The sequence below is a fragment of the Calypte anna genome, chromosome 5A (assembly GCF_003957555.1).
Source record: "Calypte anna isolate BGI_N300 chromosome 5A, bCalAnn1_v1.p, whole genome shotgun sequence".
Lineage (NCBI taxonomy): Eukaryota > Metazoa > Chordata > Aves > Apodiformes > Trochilidae > Calypte > Calypte anna.
In genome coordinates this window covers 891,152-909,328 of record NC_044251.1, presented here as the reverse complement: position 1 = coordinate 909,328, position 18,177 = coordinate 891,152, and the positions used below count along the sequence as shown (strand labels likewise).

At 38.0% G+C, this 18,177-nt stretch overlaps 1 protein-coding gene across 4 annotated transcripts in view; it reads right to left on the bottom strand.

Moving 5' to 3' along the window:
- SIPA1L1 (signal induced proliferation associated 1 like 1) overlaps positions 1 to 18,177 on the bottom strand; it is a 228,744-nt gene that overhangs the window by 197,853 nt on the left and 12,714 nt on the right. The window contains exon 1 of one of the 4 annotated variants that reach the window (XM_030451667.1): positions 11,956 to 12,048. The exons of the other annotated variants lie outside the window; for them this stretch is intronic. The gene's annotated coding sequence lies outside the window, so the exon portion shown is untranslated. Of the gene's footprint in view, positions 1 to 11,955; positions 12,049 to 18,177 lie in introns of those variants that run through there. 4 annotated transcript variants of the gene reach the window in all.

The following is an 18,177-nucleotide window of genomic DNA, read 5'->3' as shown; positions in this document are numbered from 1 at the left end:
TAAATATGAACAGTAAGGGAGACTAAGTTCCACTTCATGAATATTCCTTTCTTTGAACATATGTTGACATTTGTCAGCATATGGCTGCTTTTTTCTAAAGCAGAATCTCAAGTTAAACTGCATGTAAGTGACTTACACTGTTTCCCAGAACTCATGATTTACTCTTATCTCTACCAGACACAGGACTGTGAGATTTCCCAATAGCCACCCACTGAGAGGCAAAGGATGGAGAAACTGACACAGAGCTGGAGACATTCTCCCATTCTTTCTTTCCAAATTCAGGCAGTTGGTGCCTAAAAGAAGCACATCCAACCAGGAAAGGAGGCTGCACATCCAATATTATCACAACAGTGTCACACCTCCTCATCCTGGTCTCACAGGGACCCTACACAAGGGGCTCTTCCCTTACCAATGATTATTACATGTCCTGATCTTTCTGTCTGCTTTACACCTTTCTTTCCTCGCCCAGTGCATGCCCACTCTAAACACCTCCCCCCCACTTCACATTCACTTTTGGTTTTAGTCTAGATCCCATTTCAAACCATCTGTAACGAGTAATTTCTTTTTTTTAAGATATAAAGCATGAGAATCCTAAATGCAACAGCATCCACAAAGTTTACAAGACAGTACAGCAATCCATAAACATCAACAAACAAAGGACATCCTTTCCATAAGGAAGCCAAGGAACAAACAAGTTACACAATACATTTTATAAAAAGCATTTAGTTTTTAGGGAAGGCACAGAAGAGTAATCTTTTATGAAGGTAGAGCAAGCACAACAAAACACAAGAGAAGAATAGAAGGGAAATAATAAATATTCAGAAAAGGCTGTGCCTTTCAAAAGCAATTATGGTTTTGATAAAATTCTTTTACAAAACTTTTACTTGAATACATTCCCTCAAAACCACACTGTAATCAGCACAAAATAATCTTTCATGCTGATATGCTGTGCACGTCACCAGTTCAAAAAGAAAAGCAAGAATTTTATTTTAATTGCACAGGCCCTATCAGCCAACACAGCATTTTCTTGTCTTATAATTTATTTAAAATAAATATTAAAAAAAATTTTAAAACCCCACCAAACCACAACATAAACCTTAGTTGTCTGCTTTCTGGAAATCATTATCAGATACAGAAAGGAAGCTGATGTAACAACACTACAGAAAACAGTTCAAGTTGATTTTATAAAGGAGAAGAAGGAAGGAAGAGAGACGACTTTCAACAAGACAAGAGGGCATGGTCTTAAGTTGTGTCAGGGGAAGTTTAGGTTAGATATTAGAAAGAATTTCTTTCTGGAGAGGGTGATCAGGCATTGGAATGGGCTGCCCAGGGAAGTAGTGGATTCTCCATGTCTGGAGATATTTCAAAAGAGACTGGATGTGGCACTCAGTGCCATGGTCTAGCAACCACAATGGTGGTTCAAGGGTTGGACTCGATGATCTCTGAGGTTCCTTCCAACCCAGCCAATTCTATGATTCTATTCAGAATCTGGATTTCAGAACACCACTAAACTAATTAGGCTTAATTTTTTTATATATCTATATTACTGCATTAGATTAGGAATATATGCAAAAGCAAAGAGTGAAATTTCACAGCTGCATTAGAGCCACCCAACACTGTATTGCTTGGCAGAAGACACTTTGTGTCCTCATGTCCACATTAATCCACAATAACCAGCACACTGCATTACTTTGTTCTTCTGGCTGAGAAGCCAAAAAAAAAAAAACTATCCAAAACATAAAAGTCTCTGCAGATGGATGAGCTGATGTGATTTACTGTCTACGTGCCAGTCTAGCAATACTCCTGGAAGGAAGGCATGCAGAATGCTTCAGCAGAAGGACCCTCTGTAGCAGCAGTGCAATTACAGACTGACTCCACCACCAAGCTTCCCCTTGCACTTTTTTTTTAACCAAAACTACAGCAGACATTCTCCAGCTGCACACACAGTGGTACTCACCTTGTGAACGATGCACATTTGAAGAAGGTCTGGAGCCTACCACAAAGATCAAATCTCATTTTCAATACAGGTTTTAAACTTAATTTTAGGACTCTTCACAAAATTTTAGCTCAACTCCCTCACTGCTTGTGGTTTCAGAGCAATGCATTTCCACTGGGGAAATCAAAGTCTGTCTTAGAAAACGATGGAGTAGGAAATGGGATATTTAATAACACTGTATTCTCAGGCATTACAAATCCCATTGCATTCATAAAATAACTCCCATGACTTGTCCTTCACCCCATCTTCTGTACTCACAAACTTTAAGTGCCTTATACAACCACCACGAAATTCTGGGTTAAGGAACACGATGACTTAAGCATTATACCCCCTGAGGTAGCAAATCACCTAATAACCCTGATATTCTCCTTAAAGACAGTAGCCAAATAACTTAATAAAATTGGATCATATTCACTCTCAAAATTCCCTGCTTACTCAGCACACTACTGAAATGATTTACCTTGTTTTATTTTTGAGAGAAGTCACCCACGAATTTCAAAATATTTTGGAAAAGATGAAAATGCCTAAATGTGAAGAAACACCAAGCAGGTGTTGGGTTGTTTTTTTTCAGTATTTCCATACTGAAAGACTAACTTATTTACTTGTAACAGACTCAGTATTGTTTTTTCCTTCCACTTTTTGTGGCTTAACCCCAGCATCAAAAAATTTCATCCAAAGGATGGCATTCATTCTGCCAACCCACATATACTTTTTGGCAGGCTTCAAAGAAGCTGGTGCTCCTTACAAAGCAGCTCTGTGCTACGCAGTGACTGATGCCAGTAAAATATTACCCAAGTGAAGCCCAGTATATAAAATATACACAAGCATCAGAATTCATACTCTGAAAATTCATTGCTCTTGATGAGTAACAAAATCTTCAAAGGCCCTGTAACTCAAAATACTGGGTCACCTTACACTTCAACTGGAGAAAAGCACTAAGGAATTAATTAAATAAAACAAACAAGCAAGCAAAAAACCAAGCAAAACTCATGGAAAGCATGAACAAAAATAGACTGGAGATTCCAAAGCAAGATACTTGTCTCACATGCCTCCAAGTAATTACTGATTTTGAAGCTCTTTGTCCATCCTTTGACATTGGAAACAGATGAGCAATTGTATCTCGAGCAGAAAGTCATAGTAAACAGCACCAAAGCTCTGCCCATCCATTTTTTTCCTCTGTAAATGCAAAGTAAGCAGCAAAGGTTTTTCAGCTCAGCTCATCTTTTCCTGAGTAACGTACTTCTATTCTAATAGGAGGGTCAGTAGCAGGGTTTAGATACAGTAAATGAAACATAGTAAGAGACACAGTATTTTATATTCCCAAATCCTCAAAAACTGATTCCCTGAAACCCAGTACTCCCATACAGCTACAAGCTTAACTCATAGCTCAATCTATCAGATGGACTTTGCTACTGACACTTCTATGAGCAGATCCTATTTTTCAGGAACTAATGGAGTCATTAATTAGACTTGAGAATAAATAGCCTTTACAGGATAGGCAGCAACTCGAGAATAAAGAGTTTGTAAGCACTCTAAAATAAACACGTATGTAAGACACATGGTAAAGAACATTTGTAATAATGTAGGAGCTGGTCTTGGTAATCATGTTTAGCATAAAAACCAAGTCCTCATTCTGTTTTACTTTATTTCTTGTTCCTACCATTTTTCTAGAAACCGGGGAGGCAGGGGGGGAACAAAAACCATTGACTTTGTTAAATGACCTTTGCTGTTTCCAATTGAACACATGAAATACATAAACAAAACCTCAAAGCACACAGTCATGGTAACCACAGTTGTCTGACACATTAAAATAGTCCTCTGCTCATTACCCACACAGAACTCTCCTTCAGCTCAGGACTTGCATTTGTATGTCAGTATATTTGCATGCAATTATGCTATGGCAACAAGTGGACTTAAAAGATCATAACACTTGTGAAATCAGCCTTCTGCTTACAAGGTATTTTTTTAAAATGTGAAAGGCCATTTTTACCAAAAGGTAACAATAAAATAACTTATTTAGCAAAACATCAGACATTAATCAGAGCAAATGTACAACTGTAAATAAAAAACACTAACAAATCATTCACGTGTTTGCATAGTCAAGATTAAAAGATTTTTTAAAACCTTCCCTGAAAACTGAGAGTAACATTTTCTGAGGCTGTCACAGCCATTTCAAAGTTTCAAATAAAATAAAACTTCACCTACCCTAAAAATGCAAAGTGAATGGAAAACAACACAAGTTTAAAACTGGAGTTCTTATTAACACCACTGATTTCAACACAGATTGCTACAGAGCTTAACAAAAATATCAGAAATAACCTCCAGCAGTATAGCACCATTGTATATTACATGGTCATGGCAACAATGGCTTTTAATACATCTGATAACGAAACCTTTCAAGGAATTTGAGAATACAGTGCTCCTTCACTCAAGAAGTTTGAAGCCTTAGTACAGTATATAGATGAGACTGTGAAATACCAAACAGACCTGTTCCAGTGATCAGTGGAGATGAAGAGCCATGTATGCTTAGGAGGCTTCAACTGTTATGATTTTTATGTGTTTATGATTTTTTCAGAAGTGGACTACTTCAAAAATGTTACAGGAAGAAACAGTTTTGCCATCTTGCCAGTTCAGAACCCTACAAGCTGAACTTAATTTGCAGTTTCATAAAATAAAAAACCTTAAGCTCAATCTTTCCACCTCACTGGCCAACTATAACGTGCCAAAGGAAGTTCAGAAATAGAACCACTAATTAAATAAATACACTGCTCTACAACAGGCAGCCCACAGAGATGCATCTCCACTGTTAAACCCCATGTAGTGTCACACTGCCATCATCACATACCTACTGAGCCTCTTGATCTCATCCACAATTAAAATGCACACACATTATATTTGTTTTGCTGAATGTGCCAAGAATGCCTCAGAATTAATTTTAAAATATTTTTATTACCAAATCCATTAACTGTTGTCTTCCTCGGATCCATAAAGCTTGCCAAAACGTTTTTGACTGGCTCACAAATCTCCAGTGCTGTCTCCTTGAATATAGTTTCAAAATCAAAATTGTTATTGTTACTATTACAATACTGTTATAGCCCATTACACACAGACACATGGAATACTGAGATAATACAGCTTGTTTTTAAAACTCAGATTCCTGTAACGGAAATATAATTACTTACATTAAGCTAATGCAAAGAAATACACTTAAATTGTTCTTTTATCAGTGAAGAAGTACTACAAAAGCACAGTTTTAGTTCTTTTTCCTGTAGGATTGTCATAGCACACTCACACATTTTCCCCCAATGTTTAACAAGGAACAAATAGCACTGCCCTTTAGAACAGAGGAAAAGGGAGGGGATTACATATGCAACTACAATAAATATTTGTCAGCAGTGACAGAGCTTTCACAAAACCCAACAATAGCACCTAACTTCCTAAATTCTGTAGTCCCACAGATTACCCAAAGCCACTCTGTTTCAAGAAATAATTGCAGACAGGTAATTCAGAGGGCTGCCTCACAGTAATCTCCTGGCTAAGGTATCTAGTGCACTGATTATTTTCAGTTCCTTCAGCCAGCTGGCATTTTAGGGTCAGATTGCAGCTTACATCTCACCTCCCTATTCACAAGTTGTCATGACTGACAGCATCAGCAATGCATCAACCTCAAAATAAAAGGTAGATACAAGAAAGCTAATATTTAATTATGGAAATTTACCTTTAAGAGTTTTGCAATGTTGGTTTGGGGGCTTTTTTTCCCTCCTCTTTCATAATAATAAAATACTGATGTATTGTAGGAAGACTCAGGCTTCAGACAGAACCACGTTTGGTCACTCCACAGCAGTTCTGTAAGCTAGCACGTTTTTATAGAAACTCCTTTTGTGTTCCAGCACCTGAGCTGCCAGCAAAGAGGATGACACACACCTTAAAGCAGTAAAGAACCTCCAAATGAAAATGTACACTTGCTGACTATCTGCAACAAGGTAACAGGACAGGTAAAATAAATACTATGGAAAGCTACCGACTGGAAAAGCATTATTACAGAACTCTAACTATTCTATTAACGAGCAATAATTATGTTTGGAAGCATATCTTGACTGCACAACACTTCAATATTTTTTCCACCAGGCATTATTTTCTAGCTATAAAAGCACCTAGAAAAGAAAGGCAAGATGGTTTGCTAGAAAGAAATGTAGATATTGACCACCAAGAAAAATTCTTGTATTACAACTAAAAGCAGTAAGTGTGCTTGTTATTCCCACGATTTCATAAGAACAGGTCAGAAAATAAGACTCTTTGTGGATATCAATATGGAACTGGAGGGTGTGTTTGCTTTACCTTGTAGTCATACAATTTGTTTTCTGCAATACAAAAGAACAGACTTAGCTCAGAAGTGTCACAGAGCATCATACTACACTTGCAGTTAATTTTCAGAAGGAAAATGAACTTACACAAAGATAAACCATGAACTACTGTATTAGAATTGGTATGTGATTTTTCATATCATTCTAGAATTGACATATATCATCTGTCAGAGTATCAGAAACAACTTCATTCACGTTGTATTTCATAAGTATTGTATTTGGCATTTTGCAACCTGAGCCCAGCCACAGATTTCCTTTTTAATTTGTCATCTGGGACCCTCAGAGAAGAACTTCTAAAAGCTAGAATTATTCTGAGCATCTTCCCCTTGGGATCTGAAACCCAACACAGTGCCTCTCTGTTATTCTCCAACTCTGTATTTTACATTACCATATTGGCCCTCAAAACACACACACAGTAGCCACCTCTCTACTTAGCACAGCTCTGAGCAGAAGGCAGCCTCTGGGATGCTGACAGGTCTCTATCACACACCTGTGTATTTGCAGCATATTGATGCTTTCAGGCAGAGTGGAGGTAAGGAGGAAGGTTCAGGAAAGGCATCCCCATGGGAGACTTCCCTACCACTTGTGAGCAGAGAACAGGCAGAAGAGCTGCCTCAGCACTACACTGACTCACAGAATGGCTTGGGTTGGAAAGGACCCTAAAGATCACCCAGTTCCAATCCTGCTGCATGGGTAGGGACATCATACACGGTTGAACTTAACTGCAGTTACACATTTTATTCACCAGTTTAAAGTGTTCTAACAAAAGAACCTGTTAAGTACAGCTGAGATTTACAGCACGTGTTCCTTTCGAGAACTTCATTAAATGAACTTCTTATTACACAGCAACCATAAGGAACTCTTTACAGTATATTAAAAATGCACCTTCAGAAGTGTAGCAAACAAACCAGGGTGTGGTTGCCTCACAATTGGCAGGGAACATGTGTCTTTCAAATATTTCCAGTTCTACTGTGCACCAGCTTGGGTTTAAGACAACATAAGGCAACAGGTTAAAACGCATTCAGAGTTATCTCATGCCATTGCCACAACTACAAGGTGTGCCTCTTGGCTCTGCTGGAGATACTCTTTATTATTCATCTTTGCTTGCCAGTTCAAAGAAAAACATCATCACTTTTTCTTTTTTACAATAAGGTATATAGTTAAGCACTGTGATTTCCATAGAGAGGAGTTCTGCTGTTTAGGATGTGCCAAAGGCAAGAAGCAGCATACAGAAAATACTCAAAGTAATACATCCAAAAAAATCAAGACTATACATGGATGTTTAGGACAACAGCAAAGTCTCTCATTTGAAGGGGGTTAAAGAAACCAAATTCCTTAGAGAGTGACCAATTACCCAGAAATTATAACTGATCAACTAAAGTAGGAAACAAGCAGAAGGAATAAGCTTTTTCAAATGGTCACCAAGGGAGAAAAAAATAAGGAAAGAGGATGACACACTGATAAGATGTCTCAAGAAACTACATTTAGACCTATGCTGTCAACCTCAGCAAGTGCAACTACCCACAAGAGACTCAGCCAAAAGCAAAAGTACAAGACAGAAAATCACCTTTATCCTGGCCCAAACCAGGACAAAAACATAGCATAAACTGAGAGAAACTCTTGTAAACTTTGCAAAGGTAAAAAGTTCAAGATTCAGATGTAGAATTTGTCAGAAAGTAACTGTGGATAGCTACAAAAGGTCTGTGCAGTGAAGAGCTGATTGTGAAACAAAACAAGAAATGAAATCCATTTCCAATAAATACAATAGGAAGAGAAAAATAACCTCAAGTGAATCTCCATAATAACAGACCACATTTATTGCAAGCCCTTCAGAAAAAGGCTTCAAGTTACTCTGGATAATTCACTGAAAATACCAGGTTTACACCATCAAAAGGCCAGTGAAAACACTGGTATTTTAGAAAGAAAACCAGAAAATGTAGCCACATCAAGTCTACTGTTCATGGTGACAGTTTTTCACTCATATTGTTCAAAAAGATAATACAGGGACTAGAGAAAAAGTGACAGAGACAGAGCTTGGTTTCCATACAAAAATTATAGACAATTACAGTCCTGAAGGGATTAAAAAAGAAAAATCCACACCTAAAATGACAAATAAAAGCAGGAAATAGTTATACACAGTATACAGGGATTGGTGAAATTGCATGAAGATAACCAGAGTTTAACAAGAAGAGTGATTTTCTTCTCCACAGTACAAAATTGTGACCACAGGCCAAAATCAAGATCAGAATTATAGTTTGATTCAAGACCTGAACCCACTGAAGATCAGGCACTTTTTAATGTAACATGCCACATTTATTATCTCCAGTGCTGGCAGTCCTGAAGCTAGCAGAACAATGTAAAAACAACTGTTTGAAAAATGCCATATCTTATATTTTTCCCTTCGTATTGAGGGAGAAAAAAGTGTGGGGAGGGAGCAAAAAACCAGCAGAAAAAGCAAAAGCAGCAAAAAGCAAGTATCTAAGGCTTAGATGTAGTAGTCCTCAAAACTGAATACATATCAATACTTTTAGTCATCTATGTCACTCTCAGATTATCACAAGAAGTGTTATTCTCTCCTTTTTCGTTTCATATGATTTTCAGCATTTCCTGAATGCTTACCAGAACTTTCTCTTACTAAATCACTTGGGGCAGGGGAGCAATGAGTAAGATCACAACAGTCACAAATGAGCCACCTGGAACCACAGACTAGCATCAAGATTTGAGCAACATCTCATTAAGAAGCCCCTATAAAACCTGAAACAAATCTCAGTCCTGTATCATCATGAGCACATTCATCCCAGGTTGAACCATGCATGTAATGAAAAGAAGAGGTTGTAAAAATAAAGCCTGGGAGACTGACAAGAAGTGAGATTCTTTTTCATGCTCTGAGTTCTCAACAGCTCAAAGCTTGCATTCAATCCCTATAAACATCCCCTATTTGTAAAGCACATTAAGATTATGCAATTGCATTATGGCTGCCCCAAAATACTACGTGCTGAAAGCACCCATGTGTTTACAGACCAAGCTTGCCAAACAATTATTCTATCAAAACCACAACTCAACCACTACTTGAGCTCAACTTGTTCAAACTAGACTGAAAGACAGATGTAAAGTATCTCCTTCCTACTAAATTGCAAAATCAATGCCAGGAAAACAAAAACACACCTGTTGGAATGCACTCTGCCATGGACAGGGCTGGCAGGGAGACCCATGCCACTGTGAAATAGATTTGGAAGAGGACAGAAAAAAAAGCAGAACATTAAGTTTCATTACAGGAACACATAAAAAAATTCATATATATCTCAGGTGGGCTGTCATCCATGTGAACCCCTGACCTCTCCCTCAGAATTGCAATCAGAAACCAAAGGAGCAGGACTCTTCCTGCCAAACAGGAGGGGAATGAAAATAAAATTAAAATGTTAAAATTAATAATAAAAAATTTGAAAAAAAGAAAAAAGGAAAATTAAATCAAGGAAACTGTCACCTTCAGGTTTCAATTACTGCTTTAAAAATAACTGAATTATTCTCATCCAATAACTGCATATTGTGTAAAGAAAAAGACCTTGTCTCATCCCAGTTACTGATGCCCAAAATGACCCAGAGCAACCTGAATTAACATCCTCACTGCAGAAGGACATAAAACCAACAGAATGGCAGAATTGTTGTCACTGCATTTTCTCAGAATGAGACATCAGCTCCACTTCACTCACAAAGGCTGCACAAAAGCTTTGCCAGCTTTCAGATTTTCAGGTAATTTCCTTTTACACTTTATCTGCTACTCTTTAAATATACTTTTACTAACTTTGCTGGCCTTCAGAGAAGGTAACAGAGGAAGACACAAACACCTGGAGCTACCACACTATTTATAGGATGTGGTTTGATGAGTAAATCTTTCAGTGCAGCTTCTTGCCTCTCTACTGACTTTTCCATTATGCAAGCACCTATCAGGTGGAGGAGGACAGAGAGACAACAAAATAACTCAGTGACTAGTGCAGTAGTGACAGACCTGAGAGGGAGGCCCAGAAGAGTCTAGCAGGAAAAGAGGCCAGTCATAATGTAGTTTCAATTAAAATCCATATGGATTTGGGAGACACAACAAATCAAAACTGCAAAGAGCATTCAAAGCCCTCCAATATCTGCACTTAAAAACACTTTTAAAACAATCCTAAGTGCTTATGTGAACTTAGAGCTTTCAAATATTTTTTTTTTAAAGCAATGAACATTCTGTCTTAAGCAGTACCTAAGGCTGGCTCACTAACATACAGAAAAGAGGGCCAGACAGGCAAAAGAGAAATGAGATTAATGAGTGATCTCTGTACAGTTTAGCTTACATAGCAATTATCTAAGAAGTTTTGAAAAGTCACAAAGTATCCTTCCATCAAAACAGGCCAAAGGGAAATTAAAGACACAGTATAAAGCATCTTAGGAAGAATAACAACTCAATAGACTCTAGAGCCTAAGTACTCCTCAAAAGGAGAAGCAAAGGGGAAAAGTTACTAACATTTTCAATAATTTCCTAACCTGCAAGGAGCAAAGAGGATCAATACTGTTGTTAGCTTAAGAGTAACACCACAGTGTATGTTAAAACCACCTTTACTCTTCCCTCACCTGTCCTTGTGTTAGGAAACATTAAAAAAAAAAACAAAAAATCTACCTGCACAGAGGCAAACTACTTTCCCCTGCTTCATCATGTAAAGCACAAAAACTCATGTGTAAAAAGAAAAATAAGGCCAAATTCATGTTAGCATTGTACTGCAGGGATTATATTTTCTCTGGTAGAAACAAGAGCTTCAAAGTATAATGTCACTGAACTGAATCAGTTTTGTGACAGGATGATCCTTCCTGTCCACCCTTCTACATTCCTACAATGCATTAAGAGTCCATAAACAACACAGAACCTGCAAGAACTAAAGGTCAGAAACTATTGCATTGAGGGCTTATAAGCATGAAGCTAAATACACCAAGAGAAACAACACAGTAAAATCCAGATACAGTTTAACTATAAGCTATGGATTAGATCTTCAAAAGAAATGGCAGGTTTCATTCTCAGCCCACTTCTGCTCAAGCTTCTTCGTGTGCTTTTTACTGCATGCCAGAAACAATTATCAGGCAAAACTTCAGTACTGGACAAGAAAAATAAACCTTTCATGAAATGCATTTTAGAATATTTCAAACTCCAAGCACCTTCTTGAAGTTACTCCTCAGTAATAGTTACCCTCCATATACGAAAACCAGTTTTTAAAATGCTCCACTTCCCCCCAGGTCCCACATCAAAACAGCACTTTACTCTACTCTTAGATTTCAAAATAAACAAGGCACCAAAAATCCACCTCTTTTCCTTCAACATACTTAATGTTCTGTCAACACATATCTGTACTGGGCCACTATTTTCCAAGTTTAAGTATTCAGAGCAATGATATTTCCCATTATTCTGAAACAGAGAAAGTCTAAATTGGACTGAATTATTCTTCATAATTTCCTTTTTTCTTTCCACTTCCCTAGCAGGAAGTGACATATTCTGTATTACAAAAAGCAAATATATAGTAGCAAAATATCTACAACAGGAAGATTTCTGTAAGATAAGTAAATTCTTACCCTGCTCAAACACTACACATAGTTGGAGGCTCACAAAAACCTTCAGATTTTCATTCCTGCCAAGAGTTAGTAACTGGGCAAGGCCAAAGAGTGATTTTCACCTAAAATACATGGAAAGCTGGAGATCTGATTTTATAACAACAGCATCATAACAAAACAAATAAACAAACAAAAAAAAAAACCCACCAACAACTCCTTTTTTTCTCTGAAGTAAATATTCTAAACTTGTTCTCTTCTTTTCTAGAACCAAGAAAAATTTTAGTCCCAGTTGTAACCATATAAGCAATTCAGAGAGTGATGTGAGAAACTGAGTAAGATTACACAGCAACTTCAATTATGGATGCAACATACATTTCAAAACTTTCCTTTGGGCATACAAAGAAATGACTGTGTGTTATTTGTTTCAAACACAGCCCTTTTGGCAAGTTTGCCTCCAACTGAACCTATCAGCTTGAACACCTGCCTGCTGAAAGCATTGCCCATTTGCAGCCCACAGTGATCACAGGAACCTGAAGGCAGTGAAAAAACAGCTCTGAACCACTTGGTTCAGCAAGAGAACACACCAGATCTGTATGTTTATTAGCAGAAATAACCAGTGCTCTTGGGGTTAGTGGATTATTTTCTTCCTGTTTATTTCCCTGATACTTAAGGTCACCTTTGCCAAAGCCCCTCAGCAGTAGCTGAGAGAGAGCTACTTCCAAGTTCTGTAATGCTGTTTCCCTCTGACTTTACACATGACCAGAACTGTAAAGCAGTAAATTCTAGAAATCACACTACTCTGTATGCCAAGATAGGCAAGGTGTTTTACCAGGAGTTTCTTTTTCCCTGGCAGCTTTTTGGGATGTAGGGTAGTGGGTCAAGGTTTCTTTTTGAGAGTGTGAAAAAACTGAAACATTTACATTTGATAGATTATTTCTTTGAATTTGTCAGTTGGGAAGGCAGGGACTAAACAGAAAACAGGAGCACACTTTGGCTGCAGCTGCTTTATAGCAGGTTTAGTTTCCATAATTAAAGCTGCATTTGGATTTGGTAAGTAGTGAAATGCTAGTACAGACCTCCAGATTACAGACCTCCAGACCTTCAGAGCAAAAGCTAGAGACAACTTCATATTTCAGTACTCCAGTCAAGTACTAAATGTTTATCTGGTGTAGATCACTCTCCTCTAAGACAATCATGACAGAAAGAAGCAGGAGAATAATTGGCAAACCTCCCTCTCCAACTACATATTGGCTTAGGCTACAAGTCATAAATATTTGTAGCCACTGTAATATTTTGCCACCACAAAGAAAGAAAAATGAAGTTTACCATACTGCAGTTTTCTTTAGCTTATCCCTCCTACAAGCAATCCCATACACAGAGCAGTTCACACAAAAAGCAAACTCAGGTCTGAAATTACAATAGTTTTATTTCCCTTCCTCTTATTTTCATCTCCTAATTCCTCACTCCTAAAAATACAGATATAATTTGTATTTCAGGATATCCAGGACACCAGACAGACTTTTACTCAAGTGCTATAACATCTCCACAACCTCACATATAAAAATCACTTCTATTTAATCTAAATTGATGCAGAGACTCCCCATCCTGAAATGCAGCATTGCTTTCAGACTAGATAACCTTTAAACAGCCTCTCCAGCCCAAACCACTGTAAATTACACATATATACCCAAAAAGTAGGTTCTGACAGGTTCAGTGAGTTTTAGTTGACCCACATCTACAATAATTATTATTTCAACAGTAAGATTAGGAATCTGAGCAATAAAAATGGAATGCATTAAAAAGAAGTGGAAAATACCATTATTAGCTATACTAACTACCTGAGAAGCCTTTTTTCCTTCCAGTGTTCCTTACAGTGAAGTTTCTGTAAGGAATCCATTGAATAGTTTCAAACTTTATAAAGTTTGTAACCAGGAACACTGCAGATGTTCTTGGACTGCAGTTTTAACACAGATCAGTCTCTCACAAACAGTGCACCCTTTTACAAGTTGTTTTCCAATAAAAAAGTAGTTTAGAAAGCCCATGCCTGTAACTACAGAGAGCAAGTTGCAGGTGCATTACAAAAATAATGTATAGGTAATTTAAAATATAAACCTTCAACGTGGGAATAAAATAGACTCTAAGAGGCAGAAGACTGGAGTTAGTTGAAACTCCATGTAACAACCCACATAATTTCATGGCAAATTAAAAGAGCTATTTCAATAATCCAATAAGCATGAAGCCATTCAAATAGGCACTGTTTACAGTTTTATCTCATCTGTGTCCTCTGATCAAATTAACAGAAAAAAAGTAACAGTGGCAAAACTGCAAGAGGGGCTAAATTAGATGTAATTATGCCTGATAAATCTTTTCCCATGAGGTGAAAGCAAGACAGCTGTGACAAGAACAAGCTGCAAGCTGATTTGTCCTTAATATCCTGAAATACTATATGGCATCTTAAAAACAAAGGTAGGGATCCAACCTGCCACAGCCCATGGCACAAGTGCTGCAGTTGCTAAAAGACAACACTGTGCAGAAAGCAGCAAGTTTTTAGCTCAAGTTAGTCTTTGGCCAAAATCAAAGTCATGCAAGTGAAAATGTTACCATTGGAGAGGTCTAAACACAAGCCAATGGGCTGAATTCTGGAGGACCTGGACTTTGCATCAAGTCAGCTTTTATCACAGCTCTGTGCAGCCTGCTAAATATCACAAGTAATATGGTAAAGGATATGAGTAGCAAGAAAACAAACAAGCAAACAAACGGGTTTTTTCTTACTGGTTCCCATGGAAGACTGATCCATCCTTGACAGAAATATATTCACTGTCTCCTCTCTGTACCCCACTATCACTTCATTCCCATACTCACTGTCTCTAAGAATTCCTTTTACATTTCTCCCATAAGCATTTATTCTGACATGACTTTTATTGATTTTTAATGACAGCACAAGGTGCATCCCTGCATGCAGACCAGATAACCAGTAATCTATAATTTGAAAGCTGACAAAGAATAAAGTGGTCAGAAAACTACTTTTTCCACACAAAGTCAGACAACCACAATGGTTTGTTTGATGGTTGGCTGGAAAAAATACAATATAAAACTAGATAACATGCCACACAAGACAAAATACATGAGTAGGATAACTAAAATGATGTGCAATTTAGGAACAAAAAAAAAAAAAAACCCACAAAACTTAAGAGCAGAGAAATACATTGATTAAATTTGCAGCTGTGTGAAATAAATGCAGCTACAAATCAGAAAGCCTACTTCAAGCCAGACAATGTAAATAATCCTTTCTGGAAACAGTGATATGGTAAAGAAATAATTCCATCAAAGGTTCCTCATGCATCTAAGGATAAAAACAAGTATTTCTGAAACTACACCGTATCAGGCTGTAGGGAAGATTAAGTCACAGTGATTGCCTTGCAGTGCCTCTCAGTGCTTTACCTAAACCCAGCAAGTGACTTGCATTTTCACTTGGCACCAGGGAGGCCTCAACTGAGCAAGTGTGTGACATCTGGGATTGTCATCCTGGAGAAGGCTTGGGGGACCAGCTTGCTTCCTGCAGCTACCTAAAGGAAGTTTACAGCCAACACTGAGCTAGACTGTCACTGCACACCTTCAATTTATGGTGGTCATGCTTTGAGCACTGGGGGTCCAGAGGTCCCTTTCAGCCTCAATCAGAGCACAACTCTGAAATCACCCATCAGAATTTTCACCCAAACCTTTTATTCTGCTTTCTGATTACTGAAGTTACTGAATTACTACAGTGCAACAGAGAGACAGTGACAAAATGTGGACAGTGTGGAAAGAGTAAGGTTCCCAAAACCACACGTACAGCATTACATTTGATACAAAACAACCACCACCTAAAAATAAATAGTAATTTTTGCCATAAATTAGTTAAGCTTTAGTACCATTATGAGTGGGGTAACAGAAGAATGAACAAAAAAATACCAGTTTATACGAAGGAAGACAGTTCACAGGTTCACAAGACAGTACAGAGTTTTTCTGGAGGTACAGAGATGATGCAGTAATTTGTCTGCTATGCATTTTTCCATCATTTTCCAGAGAGGGTAGAGGTCTCATTTCCAGAAAAAAAAGAAGCCCTCTAGCAGACTCCTGACTCACATGTATGAATCAAAACTCTGTGTGTGTGTGAACTTTCCACACAAAGACCTGGACATTTCTGTGCATAGCTGCATGAGGACTAGGTCACCTGCTTCCACACACCAGCAAAGTAGTAATGACACAGACATGTTCCTTAAAAGCTTTCAGAAAGCTTAACACATTAGATGAGATCTAATGGGAGATCAGGGAGTGAATTGGTCATTCTGTTCCCTAAGTAATCAAGGGATCCAATGAGTAGCTCAAGACTGCCAGCAGTTCACAGACAAGATAACAGAAATTAAACAATTAAACACAATTTCTGAACAGTAGCCCAGGGCATCTTTTTTCCTTTACTCCTGACAGGCTCTGTGCTGAAGCAGTGTTCAGAAATACTTAGAACTGCAACATATTAAACATCAGAAACATCCTGTAAGGATCAAAAGTATTTTACTTTAAAGGTGACTGAACACTGAAAGGAGTCACAAAGAGACATTGCGGAGCTTCCATCCTCAGAGATGTTTAAAACCCAACTGGACAACATCCCAAGGAACCTGCTCTGACTGACCCTGCTTTGAGCAGTGGGGTTGGACTAAGGATCTCCAGAGGTCCCTGCCAACAAAGAACACAGAATTATTGAGGTAACAGAGTCTGCAGAGCCAGGTTAACCTCCATAAAAATGCAAGTCTGTATACTCACATCTATCTGGACAATCTGAGCTTTACTTGCACAGTACTTGGTGTATTTTGTTTGATGCCTCTAGACACAATCATACCATAAATTTAAGTTACTGAAATTCAATAATCAGCTCAGGAAAAGATTCTGCAACTTGTATAAGATGTAAACAGAAGATGCTACTGTTTCACCGCATATGAAAAAAAACAGTGAATCAAACCTCTCTCCTTCCTAAACATTGCTGATAATGCTGACTATTGGGGAAAAAACTAAATGGAATGCCTAAAAAAATAGCTGGAATCTCTTTAAACATACCAGAGATCAAAGTAAATAAAAATTAAAAAATCTGAAGCCATGTCCTTGACATTTTGTCAGAAGTCTTCCACCATTACAACAGCTGAATCTCCTCACCCTGCACTTTCTGACAATGTTGATTCAGACCCATGACATTACTTATGAACCTCAGCATCTCCAATTCTGTTGGAAAGCCCTATGTGAATTTTTTCTGAGTATTAAAAAACCCACATTGAGTCACAACCCTACAAAAGTATGTTTCCCCCTTTTCCAAAGAAAGGTCGAAAGACTTAAACAGATAAAACCAATTCATGCCATGAAATATAAATAGCAGCTCATAGCATAATCAGGTCAATTACTGAGAACTTTAAATATGTAAACGTCTTCACAAGGCCATTCAATTTCCAAGCTATGTCTCATAAAACAGATCCAAATAGAACATTTATGATCCTATTAAAATCTTCTCTGGTAATGACCCCTTTTCTTAAAAAAAACCCAAAAACCTAACCTAGCTTGTTACGAATCCCAAGCTTTAACATAAATCATTACAAATCCTGCTTTACCTGCAGCCTTATTGTCCAAAATTCAACAGCATTACAAGTGGAGAAGATGTAACCTTTTCTGGAAGTCAGGATGTCATCTTTGGATGGTCCCTCCTACCACCTGTCCAGTGAGGCTCAGAACACTCAGCTTCTGCATCCCTTGGCTGCTCAGCTTCTCAAACAGAACAGGAAGAATTTGGAAAAGCAAAATGCTGAAGTTTTAACTGATCAGACAAACAAAAGTCCGACCAAAACAATCTTTCACACTCATCACATCATCTCCTTTTACCAAAGCCTTTACAAAAGCCTCACTTGCCAGGAGGCTGAGGGGGAGCCAGGAGCTTTTGCTAACTGTGAACTGGTGGTGAGAGAAGGCTGGAGCCCATGGTGTTTGTGCTCCTCTGATGGATCCCAGGTGTTCACAGAAGGATAAGCCTGGCCTTAAATCATTCACTACTCTCAGCAGCCCTTGGACAAGATGCTTCTTGAGGAAAACTATTATGAGGAAGCTGCTGGTAACTAATGTTCCATTTTTCATCAAGTATGTTTATCCTAAGAAAAGGGAGGAGTAGAAAATCCCATTTCCCTTATACCAAGTGATTTCCTCCTCCAAATGAAACCAAATAAACTG